The 6,032-nt window shown below is 43.1% G+C and overlaps 1 long non-coding RNA gene across 2 annotated transcripts; it reads left to right on the top strand.

The window, feature by feature from the left end:
* The first annotated feature begins 2,096 nt into the window (after nt 1-2,096).
* LOC139278061 (uncharacterized) lies at nt 2,097-5,740 on the top strand. 2 transcript variants are annotated; one of them, XR_011596214.1, is made up of 3 exons: nt 2,097-2,210; nt 2,895-2,994; nt 4,793-5,740. It is a non-coding gene; the product is annotated as an uncharacterized lncRNA (long non-coding RNA). The 2 variants fall into 2 exon arrangements; XR_011596215.1 differs by having other exon boundaries at nt 4,796-5,740.
* Nucleotides 5,741-6,032: the final 292 nt, after the last annotated feature.

The raw sequence follows: 6,032 nt of genomic DNA on the forward strand, positions 1-6,032 counted from the left end.
CTAATCTTTCGATTCGCAGCATCCAGTCTGCCGTCTGTGCAGACATCAGAGATATTTCGATATATTAGCTACATCTCCTCAAATGCACCGATAATCTAAAATATGTTTCGCAATATACGAAATATCCGATAAACGATCAATTTTCAAATAATGTTTAACACAGCAAAGATTATTAATGAATAAAAAAAGACGGTTCCACTGTTCGTGCAGACAGGGTTGCGCTCTCTCCGATATATTCGGACAGGAACCTCAGTCGGGGTCACTGCTGTCAACCACAATCCGCGCCAGGCTCTGATACCTCCATTGGGAACAGTGACGCGGGGCTCCCTGCATGTTACCGACCTTGGGAGTCTCGCCCTCTTTGCCTATCGTTCCCAATACATCCCGTCATACTGCTGTGCGCCGTAAAACAATTTATAAAGTAGATGCAGCCACCAAGTTTAAAAAACGACAGCGCGGATAACTATTGTGACAGTCGAACTGTAACATCATATCCAGGGTAGATAAATGAGACTATAACCCGATTTACACTATTTCACCAAGTCAAAATCGACCCCAAAGTGAGCTAATTATGGGCTGATTCCTGAAGGGAAGATTCCCTCTGGCTAACCTTTTAGAAAACTACAATTTCACTGGAAATTGCAAACACAGATGTGGAGCAATGTTGGGCTGGTCGCGGTGTGTCGCAACGTTGCTAACATTGGCATGAAATGTAAGTCTTCTTTTGGAACAGCGTTTTTCACTAGAAACAAACCCACAAGGGACCTCTGTGAACACATTTACTATGTCCCTGCACATAGCGGACGTAGGAAACCCTCCTTCACGTTCCTCTCCACGCTACACGGAGAGTTTACCGTTCACTCGCCGAAACTTCGGCTGAAGAGCCGCGGAACTTACGTTTTTTTCATGGTTTGAGCGGCTTCTCCGCCGAAGTTACAGCGAACCAGCGGGAGAATCCCGGTGGAAATATTTAAGATGTCCTCATAAAATGAGGAATCGTCCTTTGTTTTGAAGCTTTAAGATTCCTGGAATGTTAGCAGGTCGTTGATAATCATGTGTACAGGAGGTATATGGCATGAGCGAAAGTTTCAAGATGTTTGGAAACGAATGGAATATATTGGAGCAGAAATAAGCATCTCACCTGTTCTGACGCGAAGTCTTAAAGAGCTGAGGAGAACACAGGGTTTTCAGGGCGTGGAATATCCTTTCAGAAACAGTGGTAGAAGCAGAGTCTATCATTGTTTTTTAAGTTATGTGGATAAATACGTCAACGGGACTAACTGGCCTCGTGTCTCAGAGCCGACACACGCACACTGAGCCGAATGGACTCCAGCACTGTAACGTACTATGATTTTATAACCGGATAACTATGATTCGGTAAATAGAACACACAGATTTAAGATCATTGCCAAAGAACCAGAGGGGAAATGAGAAAAAATGTTTTACAAGGCTAGTTGTTATGATCTATAATGCACTGCCCGGAAGAGTGCTGCCAGCAGATTCAATAATAACTTTCAAACGGGAATTGGATGTACATTTGAAAAGGAATGTTTAGCAGAGCTATGGGGAAAGAGCAGAGATGTGGGACTAATGGGATAGCTCTTTCAGAGAGCCGGCACAGGCAAGCTGGGCCCAATGGTCTCCTTCTGTGCTCCATTATTCTATGATTCTACCAAATATGGCACTTTTCGCTCTCCGTTTCGGTGCCCGTGTAATTTCTAGCTTAATGCTTAGTAATATTGGAAAACACAGAAATTAACAACGTTCGGATGAAACACTTTGTGAAACGGACCCGTCCTAAACTCGTGTTCTAAATTATAGACTGCAGAAATAACATAATAATTAGTATTTCAAACACAAACTAATGTTCTTTCCCCAGCCCCCCCCCCCCCCCCACCCCAACCCCCCCAAGCTCGGCCCACTCCTCTGAGCATCGACTTGATCGAGTCTGAGTTCCGCCCACCCATTTCTCCGACTCTCGTGTGTAAAACAGCGAAGTTTTACGCTGAAGATCTCAATGTGATTTGGTATAAAAACAACGAAAAGCTTGTAACTGGGGACAATACTGAACAGCGCAGCGCGGTGGGCCTGTATGAGGTTTGCAGCACTTTCAAAGATACGGCGCATGTCCGCAGTGGGGCTCTGTACAGCTGTACAAGTGTCTCATGTCTCTCTTCAGACTCCAGCCAGTGTTAATTACAGCTCCGAAGGTACCGTCAATACATTTTTCAGAAACGTTCTTCCTTTACACTTTTTCTTAATACAGGGACATGTTGTGAACACTTTTGTTACAATTTGATGTTACTGCAATCGTTTATTACATTGAGGGTCTGTTTAGAAACATAGAAACATAGAAAATAGGTGCAGGAGTGGGCCATTCGGCCCTTCTAGCCTGCATCGCCATTCAATGAGTTCATAGCTGAACATGCAACTTCAGTACCCCATTCCTGCTTTCTCGCCATACCCCTTGATCCCCCTAGTAGTAAGGACTTCATCTAACTCCTTTTTGTCAGATTGTGAATTGTTTCATTTGCAGGCATTGTATTTGAATATTGTTTTAATCATATCGGCATGGCCTTTACATGATTCGTTCTGATCCTAAAGTCATAGAATCATAGATATTTACAGCTCATCGTGTCGGCGCCGGCCGACAAAGAACTATCCAGCCGAATCCCACTTCCCAGCTCTTGGTCTGTAGCCCTGTAGGTTAAAGCACTACAAAACAAAGTGCGCCCATCATGAAAAGAAAAGACATTTAAAGAAATACCTTCAGGACGACGGGTAAACATTTTCAAATACGTTTAGTGATCCCGTGTACCTCTGGGTTTTCTTGCTGGTTTAATTGACATTATTGCCCGTCAGCTTTATATCTCCGTAACTCTGTGTGTTTGCAGGTGCTGTGTGTTTGTTGCAACGACATTTCGGGAGTGTATTGGTCATAATGGTGCTGGTGGCCATCGTTGGGAATTATTGTAAGTTGAAGTACTGTCAAAGGTGAGACACAGGTTTATTACCAGAGCGCATCGTCGCTTTACAGATCAATTTTTTGTTGTAAATCAACAGATAACGTCGCGTTAAATGATCGGAGACATTTGGACCATAATTTCTTCATTGGAAGTAAGAGGATGTCTATCCCGGGGCAGTGGTTGGTGCAGAGTTGTGTCAACACTATCTCCAGACCAACAGTATCTCACAAGAGACAACGATCTTCGCTGGTCCCTGTGGCTCAGCAACGTTACGAAGATATTTGGAGGATTCCCATGTTCTGGGGAAATAGCAGAAGTGTTTTAAGAGACGCCGCTTAGGATTTCACTAGAAATAGCAACCAGAGGACCCACCACCCCGGGTATTAAAGGGGAATACAAATACAACCGCATCGTTATCGGACCAATATTTTGATTCACAACAATTATTTTAAAGGATGATGAATTGCTCTGGTGATTGTGTGGGGAAATGTTAAATGCATTTCAGAGTGTTTGTGAATTGGCTGCACCTAGCCAGAGCGGGTTCCTCCCACCGCATTCACTTACCCGGACTGTTCAGCTGTGAAGCTGGTTTTCTTGGTTCAGTACACATTGTGGCACCGGAGGGACTGGAGTGCATCATCACGCCCGGCAACCAAATTTTAATTTGATTTTATGTTTTAAGTTAATTTGTTTTAATTGCCGGTGCTTTTAGTGTCCCCCTCCCCTTTTATAGGGGGCACTTGGAAAAAAAAATGTTTTTGTGCCCAAAAAAACCCCCCAAAAAATACCACAAAAAAATAAAAGGGCCTGTAAATATTTGGTGTTTCCCCCAGATCGGGGGGGGGGGGGGGGCACGGTTTAATGTTTTTCGTTGACTCCCAAAAAGAGTTTCAGTACACATTGTGCAACTCAGTAAAGTATTCAGAAGCAGATTTTACGTTAAGGCGTGTGTGCCGAGAATGTGTCCACGAAGATTAATAGAATCAATCTATCAGATGTTTGTTTATTGGTAAATTGAAAGTAGATTACATTTGTTCCAATAGTTGATTTAACCATGCTTAGCGCCAAAATGAATTGCACTGACGACAGTGCTATTGTGACAGACTGCGGATAATCTGCTAAACTGGGTCAAGGTTCAAACAAATATTTCCCAATCTGTCTCTGGTTAAAAACAACCAGTAACCAATGGCCCTGTCGCCAAAGGCAGTGTACACAGACCAGGAAGGTCGCGGGTTCTATCTCGGGACTAAGCTAAAGTCGCTGATTTCTGCAGGTAGGCAGTGGGTTCCCATGATATTGTTCTTGGTGAGGAAGGGTGGAATCAGGCAGGTCAAACTCCTGATCCTCTCCGGTGACTACTTCGGAAAGCCTTCATGTCTGGAGTTCAGGATAGTTTTCGGCTGTGAGGACCTCCCCTGAATCTAAAATCCTGCTGACACTTGGGGATGTAAATTAGTTTGGGACAGTGGCGTAAAACGGGCAATAGCGAACCGGCCATCTGTTTTACACTCTGTCCCATTTGCTTTTTCATTGAAATCGATGGAAAAGAAAATCAGAGAGAATTCAAAAATAATTCGCTCTCACCAGTTTCGCACTATGGCCCACGGTAAATTTATACCCCGTACTGTCTAAACTCACCCTTAAAAGTTGGCCACTTAGGCGAGATATCAGAGCTTGTATTGCGCACATTACCTTACCTGGAGTCAGCACATTTGGGAGAGTACGGGCTGAGATTGGAAAGGAAAATGTGGGGAGGGGGGGGGTTAGTAATTGATCAAAGTCATCCATTCAATCCACTGCCAGTATTAAATGCTGTGCTTCTTTAGCAGGTCATACAAGAAACAACTGACTGGAACATGACAAACTGTGCTGAAGATTTCACTGCCTCCAAGGAAATTGTAAGTCTGGTATTCTGGACAGGGTATCATGAAGGTAGATTTTGACTTTGTGAGATAGCGTGACATGGGTCATAACGACTTGCCAGCACCTTTTACATCTCTCGATAAACCCGGAAGTGATGTAACACGGGCTGCCGACTCAGTATCGCACAAAGTCAAGGTCGAGCCCCATGTTTCCTGTAGCAGCAGGTATCTCGATACAACAGTTTTACTGTGCGACCCCACGAGCTCTACTACATGTAATGTATTTCATTTTATCGGTATATGCTCATTTTTTTGTGAAAAAAAGTTGGCAGCCGAGCTTCTGATTAAAATCACATCAATAAATATTTAATAATGATGACATGAAACCAGGGTATTAGTACAGATTGAATTAATAAAAGCAAAGGATTGTGAGGTAGATCTTGTAAAATGGTGACGGCGAGTTGGCAGTCTGATTTATATCTCTCACCGTTGAAGTCAATGGCAATAAATATCGGGGGAGCTGTAAAACAGGCTGCTCCCTCGCTATCAACCATCTTACACTATCACACAAAGTCACGATCTAGCCCACTCTCCTCAGAGGAAAAAGATCCAAAGTGTTTACTAGGAATAAACTTTGTCCTGTTTAAAAATATATTATTTCTAGTGATACATTTGAAATTGTGGGATGATTCCAGCCCATTTGAGTTTAAATTAGTATCTGCCGTGTGCAACGTCTTGAGAATATTACCTTCGCCACAGAGCGCGTGGGATAGATTTTCAATGTGCCACCCAGGTATAAAACTATCATTGCGAATCAGCCGTCCCTGTAGAAGCCGCCTGGGCGGTGGGTTGAAAATCTAACCCATCATAATGCTAGCTTTTTATTGCAATCTGCTATTTGTGTTTGTAACATGGAGTTTATTCAATAAAATATGTTCAGTGCAATATCTCTGAACGTGATTATTTCACTTATATCATTGATAGCACCGGTAAGATTATGGGGAAATTAAATGATTTCTATTTAAAATTCAGCGGTTTTCAGAGTCCATGGAAGTAATTTTAACTTCGGGCGATGGTGTGAATCGGGTGATCTTGAATTAGCCGCGCCTGATTATCCTTTCCATTGAAATAAATGAAAATGGGTGTTAGTGTTAGTGTTTGTCAGAAGAATCACTCAACACTCAGAGTCGGTTCCAACGCCAGT

Source organism: Pristiophorus japonicus, chromosome 13 (genome assembly GCF_044704955.1).
Source record: "Pristiophorus japonicus isolate sPriJap1 chromosome 13, sPriJap1.hap1, whole genome shotgun sequence".
NCBI lineage: Eukaryota > Metazoa > Chordata > Chondrichthyes > Pristiophoridae > Pristiophorus > Pristiophorus japonicus.